At 34.8% G+C, this 26722-nt stretch overlaps 1 long non-coding RNA gene across 1 annotated transcript; it reads left to right on the forward strand.

Moving 5' to 3' along the window:
* Positions 1–5884: 5884 nt before the first annotated feature.
* LOC147514596 (uncharacterized) lies at positions 5885–6717 on the forward strand. Its single transcript, XR_015213240.1, has 3 exons — positions 5885–5943; positions 6255–6330; positions 6604–6717. It is a non-coding gene; the product is annotated as an uncharacterized LOC147514596 (long non-coding RNA).
* Positions 6718–26722: the final 20005 nt, after the last annotated feature.

The following is a 26722-nucleotide window of genomic DNA, read 5'->3' on the forward strand; positions in this document are numbered from 1 at the left end:
AGTGGTTCTGTTGAGAAATTTTCTTCAATGTTTTTTCCAATCGCATTATTATTTTCTATGCACTTGCAACAATTGGTATGCATATCATATTATCATTATGCTATGTGGAAATGAGAAGCAAACAATTTAATGAACACAACCATGAGTAAACCCTTTGAGCCCAACTTTATAAAATTTATAAAGGCAACTATTAGAGAAAATGTGAATGGCTTGTACTGTACTTGTACATGCGGGCACAAATCAAGAATTACTGGTCAAAGACAATGCTGGGTTTACTCCTGTTCAGCTTGGTTCTTATAAGGGCCACCGACATGTTGCCTTTCTCCTTGTACGTAGTTGTATTTCTATTGCTTTACATTAACATATGCATGTGTGTGCCATGTGTATGTATGTGTTTGGGTAGCCACAATCTTGTTTAACTTTCATTACTCGTAAAACCGTACGTCCTTGCTTCTAGCTATAAGGTATCACTTTCTGCTATACCTATATATATCTATTATAATAAAACACAATGGCAAGACAAAGGGTGGTCGCGATCATCTGGGGATCTGAGTTAGATGGGGAGCAGATGTGCGATGGAGATCGTTTTGAAACTCCTTTTCAATGTCATTTAAAAGTATTACTTAATAAACTAAATGTTGTGTAATACAAATTCAATGCATATATTGACATGTAATCAATATTTCAATTAATAATAATTTAATGAGCTAAACCTAAGCATTGAAACCACATAATTTGTGTTCAATTCATACACTGGTTACACATTGGATGCCTAATTTAATTTAATTAATACAAATTTAATGGGCTAATTTTAATTTTGTTCCTATTATAACAATTAACAAAAGTTATAACGGATTCTCTCCCCAATCAGTTGTGGTCTTTTGGATTGGGCTTTATTTCTATTAGACTAAACAAAACGTAAAGGAAGAAACTAAAACGTCAAACTTCTGAACTTCCAATAGATCCGCGATTTAACTCCACCATCAAGTACTTGAAAATTAATGGGTTGGATCAAATTTTCCGATAAAAGAAACGCCCAATAACATCAGGTTAAAGTGGCTGGTGGTTTACAAGGGTTTTACGTCTTAGCACTATCCAAGAAATGTAAAAGAAAAATAAAGAACGGAAATATTCTAAAATGGTTAGTTCTCTCAGTAGCTACAACATATGGTTCGTTCCTTATCTCTTTCTGAAATCTGTGAAAGGTCCCTCTCCATTTTTTTTAATTTAGTTGGGTTCATCTTTATTTTTATTTGTGATTGAATTTTCCAATTTCTTTCATAGGCGTACACTGTAGTGATTGGAATTTATGATACTGACCTTGGCACAGGAAGAAACAAGACTACTTTCAGCGATATCGACTCGAAGGCGAACTTCATATAGGACAATGTTTCATACCAACACCCTTTGTCTTATCCTCTTCGGCTCAGCTTCAAAAGTTATCGGTTTGTAATTAGAATTTGTAATACAAAAGATGACGAGCATTTGATAAAAAAATCAACTTTAGTTTCTATTGTTTTGATTTTTGGTTCATCAATACCATTGTTTTGCATATAGACATGGTTGTTTGCACTCACAGGCCACAACCTTCCATATATATAGGAAACCAAGTGAGACTCATAAATTTTTAATTTCAGGTGCATTAACATCTAAACGTTCTTGGTGGTATTGAAAATTCGTGGGTATTATGGGTTTTAAGATTTGGACTTTTCACTAGCTGGAAGTATTGGTTTGATTTATGGTTTTGTTGGGGTATTAGCTAGAATTGAAATTGATACACAGTTTGATGCTAATCAATCAGTAGTAGTTAGTGTTATTCGTCTCGAATATTTGATAAATTTTTACTGCGCTAGCTTTAGATTCTTTTTATTTTCCCCATTTTTAGCAAAACATGTTGTTTCTTTTCCCACTCCAATAGATGTAGGCCATATAGGTGTGTTGTGAAAAAAAAAAATTTTTTGCTTCTTTTACGAGTTTTTATGTTATAGGGAATGGCGATTCAGCCTTACCAAGATCTTGATAGCCTATGTAGAGGAACAGAGCGAGGGAAAGTAAGGGGACGCATTACAAGAGGGATATGATGGACTCCACTAATTTGAAAGATAAAAAATAACTCCTGGGCCTGAAATTTATGCTATTGGATTCTAAGGTAGACACTATTCAGGCTTCATACTCATTGGTATTTTAAAGTTTGTGTTGCATCACTACTTTATTTTTTCCAGTTGCGGACAATTAATATATTCGTCGAAATCTTCATCATGGATAGGAAGCAGTAGCATAGTTTTTCTCCCTGATTTAATTAGGAAGCAGTAGCTAGCAATGTAGGTGTTAATGCTCCTTGATAGAGTTTTTTAAGTGGTAGAAGATTACATGATTTGGACTTTTCACTAGCTGGAATTATTGGTTTGATTTATGGTTTTGTTGGGGTATTAGCTAGAATTGAAATTGATACACAGTTTGATACTAATCAATCAGTAGCAGTTAGTGTTATTCGTCTCGAATATTTGATAAATTTTTACTGTGCTAGCTTTAGATTCTTTTTCTTTTCCCCATTGTTAGCAAAACATGTTGCTTCTTTTCCCACTCCAATAGATGTAGGCCATATAGGTGCGTTGTGATAATATTTTTTTTTTGCTTCTTTTACGAGTTTTTCTGTTACAGGGAATGGCGATTCAGCCTTACCAAGATCTTGATAGCCTATGTAGAGGAACCGACTGAGGGAAAGTAAGGGAACGCATTACAAGAGTGATATGATGGACTCCACTAATTTGAAAGATAAAAAACAACTCCTGGGCCTGAAATTTTTGCTATTGGATTCTAAGGTAGACACTATTCAGGCTTCATACTCATTGGTATTTTAAAGTTTGTGTTGCATCACTACTTTATTTTTTCCAGTTGCAGGCAACTAATATATTCGTTGAAATCTTCATCATGGATAGGAAGCAGTAGCATAGTTTTTCTCCCTGATTTAATTAGGAAGCAGTAGCTAGCAATGTAGGTGTTAATGCTCCTTGATAGAGTTTTTAAAGTGGTAGAAGATTACATGGACTAGAGGTATATGAGAAGCTATGACAACTATTTTATTCTTACTTATTGCTTTATTGGCTTCTTTGACATAAAGAAAAATTTATTGTTCCAATCTGTACCAAAACACTTGATTTGTTGAATCTACAATGTCCAGGTGCCAGATCCAATTTCATTGTGCCAAATTTGGTTTTTACAAAACAATTTGAAGTTTGGGGATAGATATATGAATTGATTGAATTAGGTGTAAACATGGCTACTCAATGGGTTTAACTAAGGGAGGTATACGTGAATTGAAGTTTGTGGGTAATATTATATGTTAACTGCAGTGGGACAATTATCCATTTTTTTTATAAAGTATGTTGAAGGGTGCAAAACCTTTTTAGTTCCAAGTATTTATAACTTATTAGTTTCCAATAATTGACACATCTTTTGTTTTGGGCATATAGTGTATACGCTTTATTGGTTAGTTTTTAATAAAATAATGAAGTATGGGAGCAAATTGCAGACTAAACAAAAGCTTGGAAGTTCAATCCCTCTTGAGATAGTTTGCAACATTGAGTAGAAGTTTGAGAGCACTCGAGCAATTAAACAACTATTTGTGCTTACTATATATTTGACACATGTTGTTGTTGTACTTTGAAATCAGAGGAATTGTAATAGGCCATTCATAATCCGTGATGATTATTTTTTCTTTGTTTTGAAATATTGAAGCAATTGTTCTCTCTCTGTTAATGGACTTAGATTAGCCTAACCGAGGAACCGTTGTTTGTTTGTGTTTGTGTGTTTTCACTATTTTTGTTTTCGTTTTAAGTTTTGCACTTGCTGTGTTTGTTGTTTTTATTACTATTCTTTTCCATTTGTATGATACTTTATTATTCTTTCACCGACGAATGGAGTTTGTATTGCAGGCTCTATAAGCAATAAGGAGGTGCTACAAAGGAACAAAAACAGTAATTGTAATGAAGATTCTTTTGAAATTTGACATAGTTAGTACTATTGTTGATGGTTAGATGAGTTTTTGTGGTTACTTCCAAATAAAGTGGAAATTTCACTAAGCTTCGTAGACTTACCGAGCTTAAAGTTAGTGATGCTAAGTTTATCCTTTTTTTTTTCCTGATAATCCTCGATGACAAATTTAGCTTCCTAAAGTATAACATTATTATTTTCAATAGGAATACAACACCTACAACATTGGAATGTATGTGTATTCACCCAGTTGCAACAAACACACTTCTCAATCAAGAATGCCCAAGAGAAATTAGTAGAAGTTGTCAAGGCATGACAAGTATACCACCAACCTTATTGCCCATCGAATACAAGATAGATTATGGAAATTGATGAACCACCAAAAACAATTGACATGTGCGTACGAGTAAGAGTTAGCATTTTTTTGGAAAATCATCGTTGAAGCTTGACCTTATGGGTTGTTGTACCTTGGATGGTTTAACTTAATGTATAATTAGTTAATGTTGTATTGTTGTGTACTTTATTTCATCAAAGTTTTTTACTTTATCTGTACAATAGTTGGCTCATCTTTAATGAAGTTATATGTGATATTTGGTGGAAGTCATTGTTGTACAAGTTGTTTGCAGATTGTAAATAGCTTAACCATATATTTTGCCTTTGTCTGCAGTATACTTCAATAAAGAGTTTTTTATTATTATTATTTTTTTTTTGCAAAATACATATATTAAGTGAATTTGATGACTTATATTAACTTTCTTTTAATTTTTAAGCACAATGTGCATCAATCAATAAATGTAAATACAACTGTGCCGAAGGCACCGGTTATACCTAGTATTATAACAAACCAAAATGGATAGACAAAAGGTGGTCGGGATTTCATGGGGATCTGAGTTAGATGTGCGTGGAGATTTGTGTAGATCTCTTTTGGGCTTTAAAACGAATCTAATACACATTTAATCCAGAATTTCAAGCTTGAAATTAATTTTTCTTAAAAGAATTAAATGATTGACCCGTTTTGAAACCAAAAAGGATTTATTTTGGAACATTTACATTTACTCCCAAGGGAGTAAATTTAATAGTTGGGCTTAATAGTTGGCTTCGGACGTGGAATTAAATATCCCTTAAATTGACAGTTTGGTGGGAAGCCTTTCCCTCATGAGTAACCTCCTCTTCACTACTATCAGTAATGTTACAAACCATCCTCATCTATTATAATAAAACACAATGGCAAGACAAAGAGTGGTTGGGATCGTCTAGGGATCTAAGTTAGATTGGGGCAGGTGTACGATCTAGAGCATTTTGAAACTCCTTTTCAATACCATTTAAAAATATTAATTAATGAACTAAATGTTTTATAAATAAATTAAATGGTTTGTAAATGAATTATTACGCTTGGGCTTCTAAATAACGCATAATACAAATTGGGTTTTTTGGAGAGAAGAGTCTACGGTTAAAAACGGTTTAAAGCAATATCCTAAATTGGGTTTGGCACCTTCCTAAAATTGTGTTTAATTTCCCCTTGATAGCTCATTAATGGCCCATCTTAACTCACTTTAGCTTCAGTTACCAAAATTAATTAATAGAAACCCTTTAGTATTATGATAGGTGCTCATAAAAGAAAAACGCAAATTTGAATTGAATACTCCTCTCTGGCTCTCTCCCCATTTCACCATTAAGCTATCTTCCTCCCTCTCTCTCAAGCAAAATGATTCTTTAATTTTCTCTTTGACTCTTCAGTCTCAAAACATGTAGTTCTTGTTGGTAAGAGTACTTAGCGAACTTCAAGAAGAACAAATATCTTTCGAAAAATTTCTATTTACCTCTTTGTAGCTTTATAATTTTGTTTGTTTGTTCTTATATTAATTAATCCTTGATTCTTCTGATTTAATAGGAATTGTCGCAGCAATTGGCATTCTTTCCTAGTGGGGAGAAACTAAACCCTTGAAAAAGGTTATTGAATCCCAAACTTTTTTCCAGTTTTGCAATCATCTATATATTATCTAATTACGTCGAAAATGGTAGTTATTGTTTTCATTATATATTTGTGAATTAGTAAGAATCATTGTCGCTAGTTTTTTATGCTTACTGGAATTGTGTTAAATTGTATGTCACAATTCCGACTAATATATCGGCGGATCTCTATAATATATAGGTTTCTTTGTGACAAATTTTTTAATGCATTTTAATATATTGCAATTTAAAATATAAAATTTTCAATAGAGATTGGAGATTTCTAATATGCGTTCCTATTTAATTTGCAGTTTTGCGCTTCTTCTATTTGGGGATTTCCACATTAATAAGTGAAAGTTGGATATCTGTAGCAACATAAACTCAATGGTAAACAAGTATGGGTTATATTGTTTTTATTTTTGTGTACTTTACACATCTCTTGGTAATTTCCTTTTTGTGTTAGATTTTGAGGTTGTTACCTTATCGATTTGGGGTTCTATGCATCAATTTAACTTATTGAAGGGTGTCATTTCTATATTCGTATTAGACAGTGGAAACTTAATAATGAAATTTCAATATGTAATTTGATCTTTGTTGTGCTTTCAGTTTTGATGTTACCAAAAATAAATAAAAAAATTGATGTTGATCTTTTTTTTTCAGGAATTCAAAGAAAATATAATCTATTTGCTAAGAGCCTCTGGGTGCATTTTAGGGTGATGCAACCTTTAATATAGGTGCCTTTAGAGCTATTGCAATGCAGCAAGGAAGCTTGACTGGTATGTGGTTCTTCTTAATGTTTTAGGTTCACATCTTATCTCCTTTTTTCTTTCTGATTTTTTCCTCTTTCTTCATTATTATATTTTTCAATTGTAAAGCCCTCCGCTCTTAGGTAATTTCCCTATCTCATCTCTCATGCTCTCTAATTTTCTTTCTACTTTAATTGGTTTATTGGCGAACGAATTAAGAATGGCAAAAAACTGGAAAAGTCGATGATTACTCTAATTGAGTCATTTTGTCAATTGGCGGTACTCTTTTGTAATCTATTTAAGTAATGGGAATGGGGTAACAGTAGATGATTTGGTGGAACATAATTTTTAGCATTGTTGCTGAATAACTTTTAATATGGTGTTTTGTTTTTATTTATTGCTTTGTGTTTAGAAAGGAAGGAAGAAAATAAAGAAAGACTTATTGAACCTCTTCTGGCTAATCTCGGCGAGTCAGGTATGTGTTACAGTCATATATATTGATCTTTGTTTCCCATTTTAAGACAACAACAATTGAAAATTCCACCAATAGGAAATGGTTAGACAATCTGACCTTCGCTTCTGTATTTTCTCCAATTGAAATAGTTATATTCGAATACTCTTACATGTTTTTGAATACTCGATCTATAAGTTACTGAAGCTTGCAAGCAAGGCTAGGATAGCATCAAACAAAGTCCTACAAAAGTCCTACAAGGCTAGAACAAATTCGAACTAAGGTGACACTGGGTTTACCACGACGAAGTCCTACAAAAGTGAAGTAGCAAAATGATAGTTGGTCAATAATAGGCCTCATTCAGTGTGTTCAATGTATATTTCGATACCTTTTGAATAATGTTAATTAAATTAGGAGAATTACATTGCTTCTCTCTAGCCACTCAAAATTTGGCTTGACTACAACTTCTCTGTTGCTTTAAGTGGTGTAGTCGTGTAGCCTTTTTACTTGATTTTCTATATGAATTCCGAACCTACTGTTATGAAGTTAACGATTTCGGTATTTTCATTTTGCGCTCAACTTATTCTTTCAATTTTATATGCTTAACATGATAATCTTAATATCTTATGTTAACTACTCATTTTTTATGCTTATTTAATTTTGAACTTTGCTGATAGCAAAATTTTCATATTGAGGAATCGAGATCCGAGGATAACTGATTTGGGTAATGGTCGTCATTTTATTTCTTGCAATCATTAGTACTCCATTCGGGGGCATTTCCAGGGAGGGTGACATGTGAAACTTTTATCATATTTTTTAGGTTGCTTAATCTTGTGTTTAAATGGTTGTTGCGTAGTCGCGCTTCTTAACCAGGTATATGTTTGTATACCTTTTTTAGTTAGTGTCCAGTAACCCACTACTGACACCCACTAAATACTAATTTACTATTCAATATACATTTTCATACATTTATGTAGAGAAAAAGGGCGTTTTTTTCTCTTTCATGTCAAGAAGCGACTGCGCTTCGATGGGCGACCCTCCAGTGTTTCGGTGTTTTACCACGCTCACGATGGGCATGACCCGCGCTCCAACCAATTTCAGCCCGAAATTCACTGTTTCGGAAGCTTTTCTGAAATAGTATAAAAATAGGTTTTTTCTGTAGAAACCTAACTTTTCCAAAACCAAGAAAGAGAGAGACTATAAGAGAGCAATTCTTTGTGATTTGAGTATTCATTCTTTGTGAGTGAATTGAGAGACTTGTAATCTGTTACTCCGGATATCTAGTAAAGCTTGGAACTCACAGTGTGGACGTAGGCAAATTGCCGAACCACGATATATCTCGTCTTGTGGTTTGTTCTTCTTTTACATTAAATTGTTTTACTTTATATGCTTGTTATTTGATATTGAGAAGTGTTGGGATATTGCTTGGAGGGTGTTGAAGTCTTGTCTATTGAGAAGGATCAATCCTTGTGTTGGATTGATCTGTTTGTTGTGGGTAACGTTGTTTCTGCAGTCATATATTCACAACAATTGGTATCAGAGCGTAGGTATACGACCTAGGATTTTGAGTTTAGTGCTCGAAATTTGTGTAGACAAGGTGTTCGATTAAATTCCGAGGTGAATTTTTTTTTTTGGGTTATTTTGTGTAACTTGAAAGATGGCTCCCAAGATGTCAAACGCAAGGTTTGAAGTAGAGAAGTTTAATGGGAAGAATAACTTTGGGATTTGGCAAGTCCAACTAAAGGACATCCTCATCCAACAAGGTTTGCACAAGGCTTTAAAGGGGATTAAATCTAAGGCGGCGAGTATGAGTAATGATGATTGGGAAGAGTTCGATCTTCAAGCTTGTTCATCAATCTAGTTATGTCTTGCTAATGAGGTTATGTATAGTGTGATAGGAGAAAATACCGCTGCCGGTATTTGGCTCAAACTAGAGTCTATGTATATGACCAAGAGCATGACGAACAAGATGTACCTTAAGAAGAGTCTTTATCGGTACATGATGGTCGATGGTTCAACGATGCAAGAGCACGTTAGTGAGTTCCATCGACGTCTAGTGGATTATTTGAATGTTGGTATGAAGATGGATGATGAGGATCAACCGGCATGTTTAATATTCTCCTTGCCAGAAAGCTATGAGCATCTAATGACTACATTCATGAACAGAGAAGTCGTCGATCTTGACGAAGTTCAGAGTGCACTTCTTTCTTATGAGTTGATGAATAAGACACGTGTAGAGAATAACATTGATGCAGGTCAGGGGCTAGTGGCAAGAGGAAATTTGTATGAACAGAATTATTCAAGTAATGAGAATTCTAGGTCCAAGTCAAAGAAGCCTTTAACACATGTACAGTGCTACAATTGCAATGAAAAGGGACATTACGCAAGTAATTGTCCTCACCCGAAGAAAGAGAACAAGAGAGATGGTCAGAAGAAAGGTAAGGCAAAAATTGAGGCAAATTATGCTTCAGGCTCTGAAGAGGATGAGTTCAGTCTCTGTGTGTCCACACAAGACTATATGACTGAAAGGTGGATTCTTGATTCCGGATGTTCCTATCATATGTGCCCGAATAGAAAGTGGTTTACTTCTTATGAGAGCATTGATAGTGGTTCCGTTTTAATGGGTAATGACGTTGCTTGTAAGACGGTAGAAATTGGAACTATACGGGTCAAGATGTATGATGGTGTAGTGAGGACTTTAACCGATGTGAGACATGTTCCTGAGCTAAAGAAAAGTCTTATTTCTCTTGGTACCTTGGACTCCAAAGGCCACAAGTTTGTGGGCGAAGGTGGAGTCCTAAATATTGTTAATGGCTCTTTAGTTGTTATGAAGGGTCAAAAATATGGAACCTTGTATACTCTGATAGGTAGTACAGTGATAGGCGATGTAGCAGTGGGTGCATGTAGTAATGATTCTGAGTGCACTAAGATATGACATATGCGTTTAGGGCATATGAGTGAAAAGGGTTTGTCTGAGTTGTGCAAGCGAGGGTTCTTGAAGAACTTGAAGAAGCCAAGTATGGGGTTCTCGCGGTGAGCAAGGCCTATAGGAAGGAAGCAGAGTCAAGTTCAAGTCAAGCAAGCATACGACAACAGGCATCCTTGACTATGTGCATACGGATGTTTGGGGACCCTCCAGGGTGGCTTCCAAGGGAGGTAACCGCTATTATGTCTCATTCATTGATGATCATACTCCCTATGTGTGGGTGTATATGATGAAATCGAAAGATTAAGTGTTTGAGACATTTAAGAAGTGGAAGGCAAGGGTTGAGAATCGCACGAGATAGGAAGGTAAAGACATTACGGTCGACGACAATAGTAATCGAGTATACCTATGGACCTTTCCAAGAGTTACAGGCTCAACAGGAATTGCCCATTAATCGGACACCCGGTCACGCGCACGCAATGAGAATGGAATGGCAGAGAGGATGAATAGAACTTTGCTTGAAAGAGCAAGATGTTTATTGTCTAATGCCAGTCTAGGCAAAGAGTATTGGGCGATCATCGTGTCCATGGCGTGTTACCTGCATAATAGGTCACCGATTACCAGCTATAGATTGCGGGGACACCTTATGAGGTGTGGTCAGGTAACCCAGCTGATTATAGTATTTTGCGAGTGTTTGGATCGACAGCTTACTACCATGTGAGGGACAACAAGCTAGATCCTAGAGCTAAGAAGGCCATATTCTTAGGCTTCGCAAATGGGGTAAAGGGATATAGATTGTGGTGTCTAGAAGACCACAAGTTCCTGGTCAGCAGAGATGTTACCTTTGATGAGACTTTCGTGTTATCTTTCAGTAAGCCGGAAGTAGCTGGGCAGAATGGTGAGTCTATAGAAGTTCAAGCTACTGAACTTGAGTTGTCTGATGCAGCAGATGACTGGTTAGATTATGATGAGGTACCAAATCATGGAACCACCAAAGAAGGGAAGAAGAGCAAGAGCATCCGCAACTTGTAGTGGCTGACCCTAGGCCACAGAGACAAGTTAAAGAAGTGCACAAGTATGGGCACGAGAAGCCGGTGAAACACTATGGTCAGGTGGATTTAGTGGCATATGCACTGAATATCGAAGATGATGAGCCAGATAGCTTCAAGGAAGCTATTAGAGATGCTCATTACAGAGATTGGTTGGTAGCTATGCAAGCAGAGATGGAATCTCTTGATAAAAATCACACATGGGACCTAGTTTTATTGCCAAAGGGCAAAAGGACTATCGGCAGTAAATGGGTGTTCAGAAAGAAAGAGGTCCTTCCTGAGTCCGACAGTACTGGGTACAAGGCAAGAGTGGTAGCAAAGGGTTTTTCACAGAAGGAAGGAGTCGACTACAATGAGGTATTTTCCCCGGTGGTCAAACATACGTCCATTCGTGTGTTATTGAGTTTAGTTGCTCACTTCAACTTGGAGTTAAAGCAACTTGATGTGAAAACCGCTTTCTTGCATGGGGACTTGGAAGAAGAGATCTATATGAGACAACCCGAAGGGTTTGTCGTTCTTGAAAAGAAGATTATGTATGCAAATTGAATCATCCTTTGTATGGGTTAAAGCAATTGCCCGTGCAATGGTACAAGCGCTTTGACACATTCATGACGCAACATGAGTACACCGGTAAGTATGACTGGCTGCGGTCTACTTTAGAAGGCTTCGTGGTAATGACTTCATCTATCTCCGCTTTATGTGGATGACATGCTTATTGCTTCCAAAAGCATGGTGGAGATAGACAAGTTGAAATCTCAACTTAGCTCTGAGTTTGAGATGAAAGACTTAGGTGGAGCCAAGAAGATACTGGGCATGGAGATTGACAGAGATAGGAAGAAGCGACGGATAGTTGTATCTCAGAAGAAATACCTTCAGAAAGTAATTTCACGATTTGGTATGGAGAATGCAAAGTCGGTTTCTACACCTTTAGCTGGGCATTTTAGGCTTTCAGCTAAGTTCTCTCCTAGTTCGGTGGAGGAACAAAAGCATATGGCTAATGTTCCTTATGCAAGTGCCGTGGGTAGTTTGATGTATGCTATGGTGTGCACACGCCCAGACATTTCACAGGCAGTTAGTGTTGTAAGCAGGTATATGGCAAATCCCGGGAAGCCGCATTGGGAGGCCAGTGAAATGGGTACTAAGGTACTTGAAGGGTACCTTGGATGTGGGATTAGTTTATGGTGGAGGCACTTGTTATGTCAGTGGGTTTGTGGATTCGATTATGCGGGGTGATCTAGATAGACGACGATCGACTCACCGGTTATGTGTTTATGATGCATGATGCACGGTTAGTTGGAGGTCTATGCTCTATGGAGAACTCTGATTGCTCTGTCTACCACTACCGGGGAGAGTATATGGTAGTGGCAGAGGTAGTGAAAGAGGCACTATGGCTTCGAGGTCTTCTAGATGATATGGGTATTGAGCAGAACAGTGTTGCTTTGTATTGTGATAGTCAGAGTGCTATTCATTTGGCGAAGAACCAAGTTCATCATGCTTGGACCAAGCATATTGATGTCCGTTATCACTTTATACGGGATGTCGTTGAGGATGGTGATGTAGCACTTGAGAAAGTGGACACCCATGATATTCCTGCTAATATGCTGACGAAAGTTGTCACCGGAGTTAAGTTCCAACACTGTTTGGACTTGCTCCAAATCCTACATGTTTGAAAGAGCCCTGTGTGGGCATAGTCCTTCGGGGCAGTTGACTGCGAGTCTTCCTTGCTGGATGTGTTCCTACTGGATGTGTTATTACTGGATGTGTTCGGCTTGGTTTTATGTGTTAAAACCTCACCGAGGTGGAGAATGTAGAGAAAAAGGGCATTTTTTTCTCTTTCATGTCAAGAGCGCACAAGCCTCGATGGGCGACCCTCCGGTGTTTTGGGCACCACGCCACGATGAAGCGACCAGCCCAACCAATTTCAGCCCGAAATTAACTGTTTCGGAAGCTTTTCTGAAATAGTATAAAAATAGGTTTTTTCTGTAGAAACCTAACTTTTCCAAAACCAAGAAAGAGAGAGACTATAAGAGAGCAATTCTTTGTGATTTGAGTATTCATTCTTTGTGAGTGAATTGAGAGACTTGTAATCTGTTACTCCGGATATCTAGTAAAGCTTGGAACTCGCAGTGTGGACGTAGGCAAATTGCCGAACCACGATATATCTCGTCTTGTGGTTTGTTCTTCTTTTACATTAAATTGTTTTACTTTATATGCTTGTTATTTGATATTGAGAAGTGTTGGGATATTGCTTGGAGGGTGTTGAAGTCTTGTCTATTGAGAAGGATCGATCCTTGTGTTGGATTGATCTGTTTGTTGTGGGTAACGTTGCTTCCGCAGTCATATATTCACAACAATTTACATCTTATAACTATCTAAGATTGATGTATTGGCTACCATTTGGTGATACTCGCTCGGATGCTTTGTTGTGATTTTAAACTTTAGTCATTGAATGTGTAGGTTCTTTGGTTACGTAAATAATAACGAAATGATGTGTGGTACCCCTGAATGATGCAATAATATTATTGTTTGGACTTACTTTTGCTTAATTAGACTTAAATATATATCCAACCCTCAAGGTTCTTTCTATAGTTGAATTTTCTGGTGGTAGAAAACAAACAAAGGGAGATAAGTTAATCCACGATATGAAGGAGAGCAAGCAGTAGAGCCTAGATGCCTTGCTCTACTTGCTCTCATTTCATTGGATTCTCTTTACTTTACTTTACATATTTGGATGGTATATGTCCTAGATTTACTCAAACTAAGCAATCCTTATTAGAAGCAACAATATTTGCATGGTTAAACCATGTCTAAGCTAACATCATTATATGTTTTTACTGCAGGTTTGAAAAGGGAGTGTAAGTTATTGTTCGAGCTGTTGAAATCATGAAATGTAGGCATAGTCTCTCATGGACTTTATGGAATAATAATAATTTGGTTATGCAAGCTGGTGGTACTAAAGAGAAACCAGTGGTTTTCTTATAGCTAGCTCTGTAATTGAAAGTTTGAAGATTCTTTGTAATTCTTTTATCGTATTAAAGGAAGGACGTTGTACCTATAATAATTTATTGTGATAATTGGTTTTTGAGAGTTGTAAATGTCTCTTTTATCATATGCATTGTTGTCGTGATCAACTTGGTTGTGGCAGTTTAGACAACATTTTTTCTATGGGTTCTCTTACAGTAAAGGTCATTTCCCATTCCCAATGGTAAATCATTCTTTCTTTGGTATTACATTATTATTATGAGAGACTATTGTTAAAATTTGATTGGGATTAAAGGTTATTTCTTCTTTTCAATACTGAAGGTTGGGTTGGAATGCGATCTATTGGGCATGGGTAGATAAGTACCTCCCAGTTCATCATGGATGCGTAGAAAAAAACAGTGCAACCGATTACTATTAGTGCATCTGTTAATTGCAAGTTTTTTCTCAGTTTAAATTTTGAGATAATAGACCTTCTAAATTCTACTCACTAGTAGCCAACTCTTAGTTGTAAAGTACCTTGCTTAACTTCTCTGCCCATGGTAGCTAACCTATTCAAGATCAGAATGTGGTTTTGGTTTTATAGAAGAGGGACAACTTCAAACCGAACGTCTATCTAAGAGGCTCTTAGGCCTCCCAGCACTTTCAAACATCTACTTCAAATGGAAATGTTGGAGATTAGATTTTAAAAGTTTCATTTGACAATCAAACACCACATGCATGTAGTAGCTTATTTAGTCTACACAAATCCATAAAGAGTATTCGCGCCGAAGGCACGGGCAATCCCTAGTCTATTATAATAAAACACAATGCAAGACAAAGGGTGGTCGGGATTGTCTGGGGATTTGAGTTAGATTGGGGCAGATGTGCGATCTAGAGTATTTTGAAACTTCTTTTCAATGCCATTTAAAAATATTACACTTAGGTTTGAGAAGAAATATCATACGCTAAACATATTGAGAAATTTTAGGAGTGCATTAAACATAGGGGACGGGATTGCTTCATTTAATATCTAAATTAGTAAAACCATTAAATTACTAACATAAATTCATTTAAATCCTAAAAACATTCAAAAGGAGGTGGGCTGGGCTTTAGTAATAAAGTAAATGACAAATGGGTGTTTTAAATGGCGAGCCCTCTTTAAAGATTTGCTAGACCAACGCCCTTCTTCATCTTAAATGGCATTAACGCCTACCCATTTCTTACTCTCCCTTAAACCCCCTTTCCCAAACTCCACAAATTACATCTTAAAGTTCCCATCCGTTACTCCCTCATTCTCTCCCATCATGATAGATTTCCTTTTATGGTGCTTATTCTCTAACTATAAATTTTCATATTTTGGCTTCTTCCATAACAGCTACAGGTTCTATATTTCTATCTTTCACCCTTTTATGGTTTTGTTTATTTTTCGACATATAGAATAACTATTACCTTATGGATATGATAGGATTTGTTGTTCAAAGCATTACATATTTTTTGTTTGTTTGCATTATTACTATATATTGTTATTAGTATTATAATTACTCATTATAGTTTTGACAATTAACATTTTTGAAGTTTCGTTTGCTAATGGTTAACTGCCACTAATAGTTACGAATTTTCATGCCTATAGGATGAGTTGCTTTTAGTCTACGATTATCTTCTCAATGGACAATGGCAGACGACATTCTCTTTTACGTGGTATCACAGTAAGATCTTGACATCTGTGCAATCAATTTCCAATGATATTTTTGCCCATCATAAGGTGTGTTAGGTGTTTGATTTATTTTGATTTATGCGTAGGTGTTTGAAATTGCACCGTCGGGTAAGCACTTAATTAATTCATGCTGACAATGACTTCACATTTCATTTCATATATAATTAATAGAAAAGTAAATTAGTTTGCGGCATTAATTGAACTACAAACAATAACTGCCCAACATTGCACGCCTTCTTAACATTTACTCAGAGTGTCAATGCATCCCTTTGGCAAGCATGTGAGAAATATATAACCTACCAAACCTTATAACCAAAAAAGAAAAAAGAAGAAGAAGAAAGCATTCTATTCTGATTTGTGATGACGAATATCAATTAGAAAGAGAAACAATTATAAAGAGGACCCAACCACAACAAAAGAAAGAATGAATATTAGGTATGTGCGTTTACAATTGAGAAATTTGAAACCTTCATTTTTCCAATAGAATTACGTGGAAAGATCAAGGGGTGATTCATTCCCTAAGACTTGCTCTTTACATTGTATATATACTGTAATTTAATGGCATTGTTTGTATATGAACTGTATAGTATGTCGTGCTATCAGCTTTTAGTTTAAGTTAAATTTTGCTTACTCTGGTCATTGAGACACTGAATTAATTTTTTTTTAAGCTTATTTATAGAACTACATTTGTTATGTATATACTTTGTGTGATTTATGAGCATGCATAAGAAATTGCAGCATACCTTTGGTATGAACCAAAAGTTTGCATGTACATGATTTTGATGGAATTTGGTCTTAATCTACTTCATGTTATGATGTTGTAGTTGTATGGATATATACCAAGACAGCACCGTAACAACCTTAAAGGACAGAACATAATATGTACGTGTGTTAATTAAATGCTTTTTAACAGCGCATCGTATGTGTCAAAGTGGAACATGTTGGACTATCCATGGTCTCTACTTATATGTTTCGTGAACTTGACCAAGTGGACAAAAGTATTATGTGTCAAAGTTGTAACTCCTAAGGATTAGCAAAAAAAAAAGGTAACTTCTAATTAAAGAGATATGCTAGAATAATAATTCTCAAAGAATGTAGGATAGGTAACTCTTTGTGCAGTTGTAAGTCACCAATAATTTAGTCTATCATGTCACAGTCCTGGAATTGCAATGGTGGTTATCTTAAACATGTGTCGGAGAGGGATGGGGGGATTCAATGAGCAGCTGATCTGTAGGTCATACATGAAATACTAAAAGTTGTGCAGTTTCATGTTTGAGCTGTAAAAATATTGAAGGAATAGTATGCTATTTAATATAATGACCAATGTGTTACTTTAGTTTTTTTTTGCTTGAAGTACATCTTAATTAAGCAATGTTATCGCCAGCAGAATGTTTGCTTATATGTACGTACCCAAATATCATTGTTTATATTTTTATGGAGTCATTTTTCCTTCTTTCATCAAATCATCTTCACAACTTTATATAACTTTTGTAGTGCGACGAGCCTCTCGAGCATGACGCTTATGTTGGAACAACCCCTACAGAAGTAGTCAAGAAGTGTAAGTACACCATTGGAATGCTCTCTGATCCATCTGCTTCTATCTCGGTTAGTGAGAAATTTTTTGTTTTCTACTTTTTGTCACATCAAATGTTTTTGTACGGGTCACCAAGTTGCAATTTTTGGAAGATTTGTAGGTGGTTTTTGACAAAGATGGTGTGCTTGAGCAAATAGGAGAGGGAAAATGCTACATTGACATTTCAACAGTTGATGCCGATACTTCGTCAACGATCAGTGAGGTAAGACTTGCATACCAATGGCAATCCTAATTTGGTCTGATTTTTTAAAGTCTTTAATTCTCAGATCTTCTATATTACACTATTATTCAACTTGCTCTTATATATTAATTTGAGGGTTAACGAGTATTACCCCCCATTAGATGAGCCAATTAGGATCCTGGCCCCACCTAAATACACACAAAAAGAAAGTCAAATTCCAATTCCACTATCGGTTGATTAGTTCTACTGTCTTATTTATTATATTGTCTTATTTATTACATTATTAATTTATTTATTTTCATTTTAATAAAACAAAATGGCATACTCAAGCCATTTTATTATAATAGATATAATAAAATGTGCATTCAATGGCACGCACATTATTATAAGACTCCCAACAACTGATTTTTTTTACGTGATGGCTATTTAATTGAATATGACATTGTTATTTGGTTTAGTAACTAATGTGCTTTTCTAACTTTATTTGCCCTAATTTTTGTCGGTTGTTGATTTGTTTAGATAGCTAGAAATGTTTAATGTATTTGTGTTACTTCGCCCAAGCTTCTTTACAGGAACACCAAAACGTTGAATGTTTGGTGTTGGTGGATTTTCAGGTACGACTTTGAAACCCCTTATTTATCTTTCATTAATATATTTTTCTATTAAAATTTTATTTGAACTATCATTTGGATGAGAAATTAGGGAGTTATTGGAATGCAGTTGTGATCCTTTTTGGATATTGGATGGTAAATTTCAAAATTTGGTCAGTTATTTCATCTCTAATCGTTGGTTATACACACTAAATAAATTTTGGTGTTGTTAAGTGCCTTGAGTATATTTAGAATAGGGGATCGTTAATTGAGCAATGATTGCGTTACCAGGCTATAGTAAATCTTTCTCACTTCTCCTTTTTTGTTCTTTATTCTATGAAGAGTTTGCCAAGGATAGATTTGTTTACTGCTCATTTGTGTGTGTGTACCATAGTCAAGGTCAAGGAGATTAAATGGGAGCCACCTAACCAATCAGTGTAGACGGGTTAGCAAATGACAATTCTAGCGTAGTAGGTTTAGAAGTGATATATAGAGATCGTGTTTGCCATACTTCAGGTGCTATGCATGAATATTGGTATTAACACAAACTCTGTTCGTGGCTGAGTGTTTGGCGATTTTGAAGTGCATCGAGGAGCACGTCCTGAAAGGGTGCAGGAGACTATGGGTGGAATAAAACTCTGTGGCTGCTGTGATGGCATATGGATTTTCAGGCTACTGTAGTTAGTTAAGCCTAAATGGTTAAAGTGTTATAGATTGCTAGAATTCTATTTTCTGTCAAGTACTTGGCGTGAAGCCAACTTTACGGCTACCACGCTCTTCATCTTCTGTATTCTTCACCAATTTCCAGGAATTTCAATTCCTCAAACCAAATATAGCCTAAATGAATTTGAATAAATTCATCTTGACTTCTTATTGTTTAATAACGACTTGAAATTTGTTACAATATTTGCACATTTTTCCCCCTTTTATGCGCGGAGTTAATGGCGTACAAGACTTGCAAATGTATTCCATAGAAGAACTTGGTGATTTTGTTAAGTAGATTGCAGATGTGATGAAGAATGGAATTCTAACCCAGTAGGCAGTAGCATGTGCTGAAGGCAGTAGAAGCAATTTCTGCCCTGCTCTACACCAGTATATAATTCAGTTAGCCAGTCAGTTTTGTCAGACATTTGCTTCCAAGTTAAATTAATAGATCTTTTTTTGTGGCTAATGCAAGGTATTTATCTGTAATGCTACACGTACAAAAGGAACTTAAAGAGCTACATGCCACCATGCACATCATTTTGTAAATAGAAACGGCATCACAACATAAACAAAACATTTACTGCATATATATTTTTTTTTGCCTGGCAAGTTTAAATTATATTAAAAGGTCAACAACCTGCGCCCTTCTAAGGTTCAATCTAAATATGCGCTATCTAGCTACTCCCATTCATAACGGTTTTTTAGCCTTGATTAACATTTACTGCGTATTGAATGAAACACAATTGGAATAAACCATGCAACTTCAGTTCCATAATTTTATCAAACGAATTATGAAACCTACTGAAGTGGTTCCTAAAGAAGACAAGTCTATACTCATTACTTAATTCAATAATCTAAGAACAACCAGCGGAACACGCCTTGGTAGTTCATGTTCGTTCTGTCCTTGGGGATCTGAGTTAGGTGTGCGTCGGGACCTAGGCCTTGGTAAATATTGTTTTTTGGTCAAAGCTAGGTGTTTGAACCGTCAGTGATTGACTTCAGTCAGGCATCTCTTCTCCGTATCTAACCAGCAAAGTCTCAGGTAAGTTTTACATTATAGATTACTTATTATGTATCCTTCTTCGTCGGCCACGCTTGACGAAATAAAGTTTTTCTTTGTTTCTTACTGTTTTCCTTTATGTTGATCGATGTTGTTAGTCCATTTTTTCCCATGTCCAATAATGATTGTCATCGTGAAACTTTGATCCAGTATATGAATCCGGTGTTGCGAAGTATCTGTAGAAAATGACAATATGGTAGTTGATGCCACTTTTGTTTAAATTTGATTGATCCAATTTGCTTGACCTCTAGGAAGATTTTTTTTTTGAAGTAATGAGCAAGCACTGAGACAGAGAAAAGTCTCTGCAGCGTTATGTTTCTACGAAGTATCTGCTGTTATGTTTCTACCATTATTTTGGTTAAGGAAAAAGTCATTCTACCTATTGTAATGCTACACTAATCAATATTATTCTTAATAGGAAAGAACTTACATTTCCTGATGTTATGGCCGAAAAAATTGACTCAGTAAGTATTGCATAGTTGCAGTTCATTAATGTTTTTATGCAGTCTTATGCTGACGAGAGTGTTGGGCCTTGAATCCTATATGATATCACCGACGTAAAAACTTTGCCCCTACGCATATTTTTCCGTCTTCCTTTGATACCTTCACAATTTCTATTCCAATCCCTTGATCAATATCCATAGTTGCTTCAAATTGACCGAAAAAAGTGTATTTAATCATTTCTTATTTCACATTAATGAGAATATCTAATTTTATGGGTTAGACTTTACAGTATATCTCACAAACCTCAAAATCTTAGCCTGGAATGAATCTTTTCAGTGGTAATGTATCATCTATTTCTTTAGAAAATATTACGGTGTGACATAAATATTTGGTCTCAGTTTCTGAAGACTTAAGCAGTTTATGCTTGCATGCTATATTTCTTTACTTCAGTTCATAACATGCTCATTTGAGATTTCTCGCTCCACTCAGAAGCTTTATATGCATTCAGCGTTTAGTATAGTCGTTTAGTGATATTGGAATATTGGTGTTACACCTACTGCCCTGATCTTTCTGTGTGTCTCACCCATTAAGGTCTTTTTAGTATTTATTTGAATTTGCACAAGAGTTAATTAGGAAAGAGTCCTAGAGCATGGTCTTCAAACTAAATGGGTCGAAGTTGAACTAATACGTACTGAGCATGTTTTAAGACATAGCTGCTTATAAAACAAATGCCATTTTTGTTGCTAAAAAACCCCGTAAAAAGCTATCCGTTTATATTTAACCAAGTATTAAATTGGTATCTCTAATTTATGTTAAAAAAAACTATATAATTGATGACCCTCCTAATGATCATGATTCTACCACTGGCAAGTGAAGTAGCATCTTTCTTGAAAGTGGAGTAGTATATACTTCAGCAGCAACATGTTAAAATACCTAATCGAAGTAGCTTAGTTTTACATCTTTTCTAACTGTTGCTTTCCCAATTCATGTTCTCTATTTGTTTGTTCTAATTTAGATTGGTCCCTTATAGGACGAGCTTTGTTTCACGAGCTCTTACATAAAAGTTGTGAATGGGTCACAAAACATGCTTTGCTACGCCTTCCAACTATTATGTTATTAGAAGTAGCGTAACAGAGTTAGTACAAGAGCCTCCTAATCTTTATAATGATGCATGCTACTATACTTAAGACCCTTTAGAGTAACTATTTTTCCTATTCTTGATGAAACTTTTACAATACCAAGACCAAGTTTACAAACTGTCAGCCACACTAACAGATGCTTGCCAATAGTCACTCAGTTTTTCAAGCAAATGAGGAGGTGAATAAGTGCATGTACTTCCTCATCATATAATTTTTTGTTCTTATACTCTTTTACTAATATGCAGCTTTTAATTCAGAGAAAAATAATTGTAGATCAATTGAATTTCATAGAATTCATTTTTCTACTATATTTGTTTTTTTAACCATTAGTGTAAATCAAGAAATTCAATGAATGGGGGACATGTGTATGGTAGATATCGTTTTGAAACCCCTTTGAGGCTAATTCTCACTAACACCGTTGATGTTTATTTAATGAATTAAATGTTTTGTAAATGAATTAAGAGTTCCCATGAATAAAATGGTTTGTAAATTAAATGAATTATTACATTTGGAATCCCAATAGTTATCTTTAATTAATTGTAGCTTTTTAATCTTGATCTCCTAGCAAACTCCCCATTAGCCTGCATCCTCCTCTGTCTTTTCAGTTTATGTTCGTCCTATTAGAGTAAAAGTCAAGTAAAAAAACAGTACAAGTATATTCGTTGTAGTTGGTTACCTTATGCTTACTCAACTTGTCGAATTGTTGTGAGGTTTTATTACACCTTTGTTCATTACAATTTTTTGGTCCTGGATGTAGGTTAGAAACGCCGTTTTTTCTTATTTTTCCCATGAATATAGGATTGTGAATATCAAAAAAGACAATGCTTACTACCTGTTCACCGTGTAATATATATTTAAACTACATATACATTTCCTATGTTTTCAAATGATATTGAGTTGTAAATTGCAATTTTTTTAGACATCAGGTTGTTAAGGCAAGGTCGGATTAGGTTGAGATTTTGTTAGTGGGTAGACAAGTGTATGGTGGGTATTGAAACACCATTACGGAGTCGAGCGCATTAAAACTAACATTATGGTGGTTTTCCATTTTTTTCACTTTGTTCCTCTTGGGTTTAATGTTTTAAATTTACGTTGTGACTCTTATAAGTGCACGCCATGTTTAGTTAGTTTCTTTGTAATGTTTATGGTGTATGTATTTGATTTATGCTTGATCAGTTTGCCGAATAGTTATGAGTTTTTATTGCGCCTTATGCTAATCGTTTATGAAACCAAGACGGATCTTTTTCCTGTTGAATTTTAAGGTATTTTGACACGTTTCCCATTTTCCCGGTTTAATATATTGAATTTTCCAAATAATAGCTTTCGGAGAAAATGTCGAATCAGCAATTCACCAATCTCGACAAACTTCACACTCGAACGGACCGGTGAAAGATTAGGGTTCGAGTCGCATGGATGTGGAAACCAATTTGAAGAAGAATTGCGCCATTAGCATTGAATTTGTAATGCTCGATTATAAGGTAATGATTATCCGTTAGACTTGGGTGAAAAAAATATGAATTTTTCGAAACTGACACAGTATGCTTTTTCATATGTTAAATGATATGTCCTTTAATAAGCATGTTGTATTTACATTTTCCTAAGTTTGCTTTTTCTATTCTCATTACAACTATTCCGATAATATAAGTGAAACATTTGGAATACAAACCACCAATATACAAATTTGAAGGGACACCATTGACAATACAAGAAGCATAAGAACATTCAGCTGCCAGAGGAGCAATTGACTTATTGCGTCATGTGTATACATTTGAAGTAAAAGATTACAACTATGAAGAACTGGTAGAAAAAAGACAAAAGCTTAGAATTGCAAAACGAAACATCAGTCTAATTAATCTATGTTTCAAAATTGTCCGAAAAAAAGTCATCAGTTTACAGAAGCAGATTGAGGATTTAAAGTCGGGCATAAAAAAATAATTTCTTACGCAGATATTCAAAGAAATATAAGTTCTATTATTCATAGTAGAATATTACACTATGTTAGGTTCAATTTGTTTTTTGTTTTTTGTTTTTTTCTTTTTGTAAGAACTTCTTTCCATTGAGAGCTTTTAGTAAGTCAATTCTGGTTGTCAGTTCTTATTCCAGTATGGCAAGTGAAAGGACACTTTTGCACATGGGATCACAAGGCGTACATGTCTTTAAAACATAATAAGCAACTCCATTCGATATAATTAGTGTCTAATAACCAATCGTGTCGTAGGCACGGATTATATCTAGTCTATTATAATAAAACAAAATGGCAAGACAAAGAGTGATAGGGATTTTATGGGGATTTGAGTTAGATGTGCGTGGGGATTTGTATAGAGAGGGTTTTTAAATACAAATTCAATGCATACATTGGATGCCTAATATAATCAATATTTCAATTAATTAAAAAGAATTTGTGTTCAATGCATACATTGGATGCCTAAGTAATTAATATTTTAATTAATAAAAATTTAGTAGGCTAAAAATTGAAAAACGTAAGTATTGGGACTACAAAAAAAAATAAAATAAAATTGTGTTCATTGCATACATACATTGGCCCTTTTTTGTGTTCTAATTAATTTGTTCATTGCAACTATAATCCCCTATTTTTTTGCGAGTTTGGGGTTTTACAAATTAGGGGGGTTTTTTTTTTCTTCTTCTTCTTTTTGGCTAATTAGGGGTTTACAAATTAGGGCTTTACTTTCTATTATTCATTTGATTATTAGGTTGTCTATTGCAATATTCATGTTCATGTTCTATTATGTTTTACAATTTGTTACTACGATACTAAATTTGATTTATAATAAATTCATTCTATTATGTTTTACATCTGTTTAATATGTTTTTGCTATTATAATTCACAAAATAGCTCATAAATAGCAGTTAATATATAAAATTAAAACAAAGTAAAATGGAAGGGGCTTTTTTTTTGTAAGTCACGTCAATCTTGCCCACTAAAGCATTTGATTTTCAACGCCTATCAGAAAAGAAGAAATCACGGCACATTACGCTTGCTTCAAAAGTTTACATTTACTTCTCGACCGTTTCAATTTGTTTGCCCTTCTAAGACTTCTCGAGCCCATTTATCTACAAACTAATCTCCTCTTCCTTCTTCCTCTTTAGGTATCTCTAGACCCTTTTGATTTCTTTTGGATTTTCTATGAAGCTTTTGTAGCTATTGTATGAAAGTCTTATTATATTTTTGTTATGGATGGTTTCATATCTGTTTTGGCCTCTCTTAGGAAATAATATATTAAGATGCTAGCTTCTTTGTTTTATAATTTTTTGAAATGTTTTTCTCCTGTGCATCTATTCATCTCAATCTAGAACTCTCATTTTTTTTCTCTCTTTTTGCAGGTGTCTCGCCTATTCTTTCCGTACTCACGTTTATAGGGTAAGTTTATTATTTTCTTTTTCCCCTTTGTGTTAGTTTCTTTATTTTTCCAATTTAATTTTATGTTTCCTATCTAATTTAATTTTGCACTCCCTTTTGTATTTGGATTGGTACAATTGCTTAGAGAGGAAGCAAAAAGATTACCTATACTTTTCTTTTTTGGTCACAATAACCAAAGAAAATAAGTAACTTTCCTGTCTAAACATTATGTGGTCTCCGTAAAGTTCAAGTTTCTAATTGTTTTCTGATATACAATCTAGAATTCTCCTTTTCCTCAACTAACATTTATGTTAGTTTTTCACTGTGCACCATAAATAAATGTTGATTAAGCGCATTGCCTATAATATCGTTTAGGTGATCGAAGTGTACCTATATCTGTAATTGGTTTAAAGTAGACAGTGATTCCAATGATGATTATACTTAGTATAAGTTGCTTCGTGTTTTCCATTCCATCTATTCTTTGAGGCGCAAGGCTTAGGGCTGATTTTAGACTAATTTCCCTCTTTATGTTATGAATTTCATTGTTATTTTGCTGTTTTTTGGTTGTTATATATAATCTGCAATGCACTATTGACACCATTTCTTGCACCCTTTTCTTATATAATTATGTAGTTCCATTTCTTTTTATCTATTTAGGTATGTGACTACAAGAAAGGATGGAAATAGAATGACTCTTTTATATTCGAAAGGCCTTTGTGATAGAGGGCTTTGGAACTCATTGCTTCCAAAGCACGACATGCATTCAAGGTATCATTTAGAAGCTTAATATGGATCACCAATTGCGAGACAAACAAAATTTGGTTACCTAAATTTGCTAGATTTTTTCGCAAATCATTTTGGAATTAAAAGCTTACTACATATGTAGTGGATCAACATGGATTTTGTCAAGAATATAGTTTGAGAATGTACTTCTATTTTAATTGATAAATTCTTTTTTATTAATTTCAAATGAGAACAATTGTTGCTCTGAAGAAATTCAATCTAAGGTTGAGCTATACAATAATTTTAGGCATGTTGTACAGTTGTTAAACGATCACAGTTCCATATTTCATCTGACCAGTTTACACCTATTTTGTAGATTCCATATGACTATGAGTGCTATTTGTTTGGGCATTTTTCAAAGCAACAAGGTAAAATCTCTTATGGGTATTTTTCAGAGCAACACTTTATGTCAATTAGGATTTACTACTACTTTGAAAAAAAAATAGAACAATTGGTTGTATACATTTATAAAATATTTTAAAACAATGAGTTCCTATAACACATCCTTAATTCATACTATATCAATACCTCGACTTATACCATATTATCTTCAATGGTATATGGAATACGTTTATTGTCTTTAGCACATTTGGATTTCTACCACTAATACAAGTCACATAACCCCATGCGGACATTAGCAAGATGATCATTTTTGAAGAACAATAATTTAAGATCAAACCCAATTATATCAAACTTGATCTTAAGGATCATTTTAGACTAATATAGACCAAACATAAACCAATATATCTTAAGGATCATTTGTGGAGATTTATGATACTATAGATCAGTATAGATATGTGATACTAAGACTCTTTTTAGACCAGCATCATAATGGCTCATTTTAGATTTTACATGTGTAGTCATCACTGACATGGTTTACATGGTATTTGAACACATGGAATGGTTGTACGAATCTATGGATTGGTAATGTCCTATACAAGAAACCTTTTGGGAATGTTTTTATTTCTCGCAACGATTATTACAAGTCAATGGTTGAATTCCAAGTTGTATTCCCTTGACCTTCCTTCAGTGTGCATTTTCTCAAGGTTTAATTTGTGTAAGTAAGCTCTTGGAGATT

The sequence above is a fragment of the Coptis chinensis genome, chromosome 2 (genome assembly GCF_015680905.1).
Source record: "Coptis chinensis isolate HL-2020 chromosome 2, ASM1568090v1, whole genome shotgun sequence".
Taxonomy (NCBI): Eukaryota; Viridiplantae; Streptophyta; class Magnoliopsida; order Ranunculales; family Ranunculaceae; genus Coptis; species Coptis chinensis.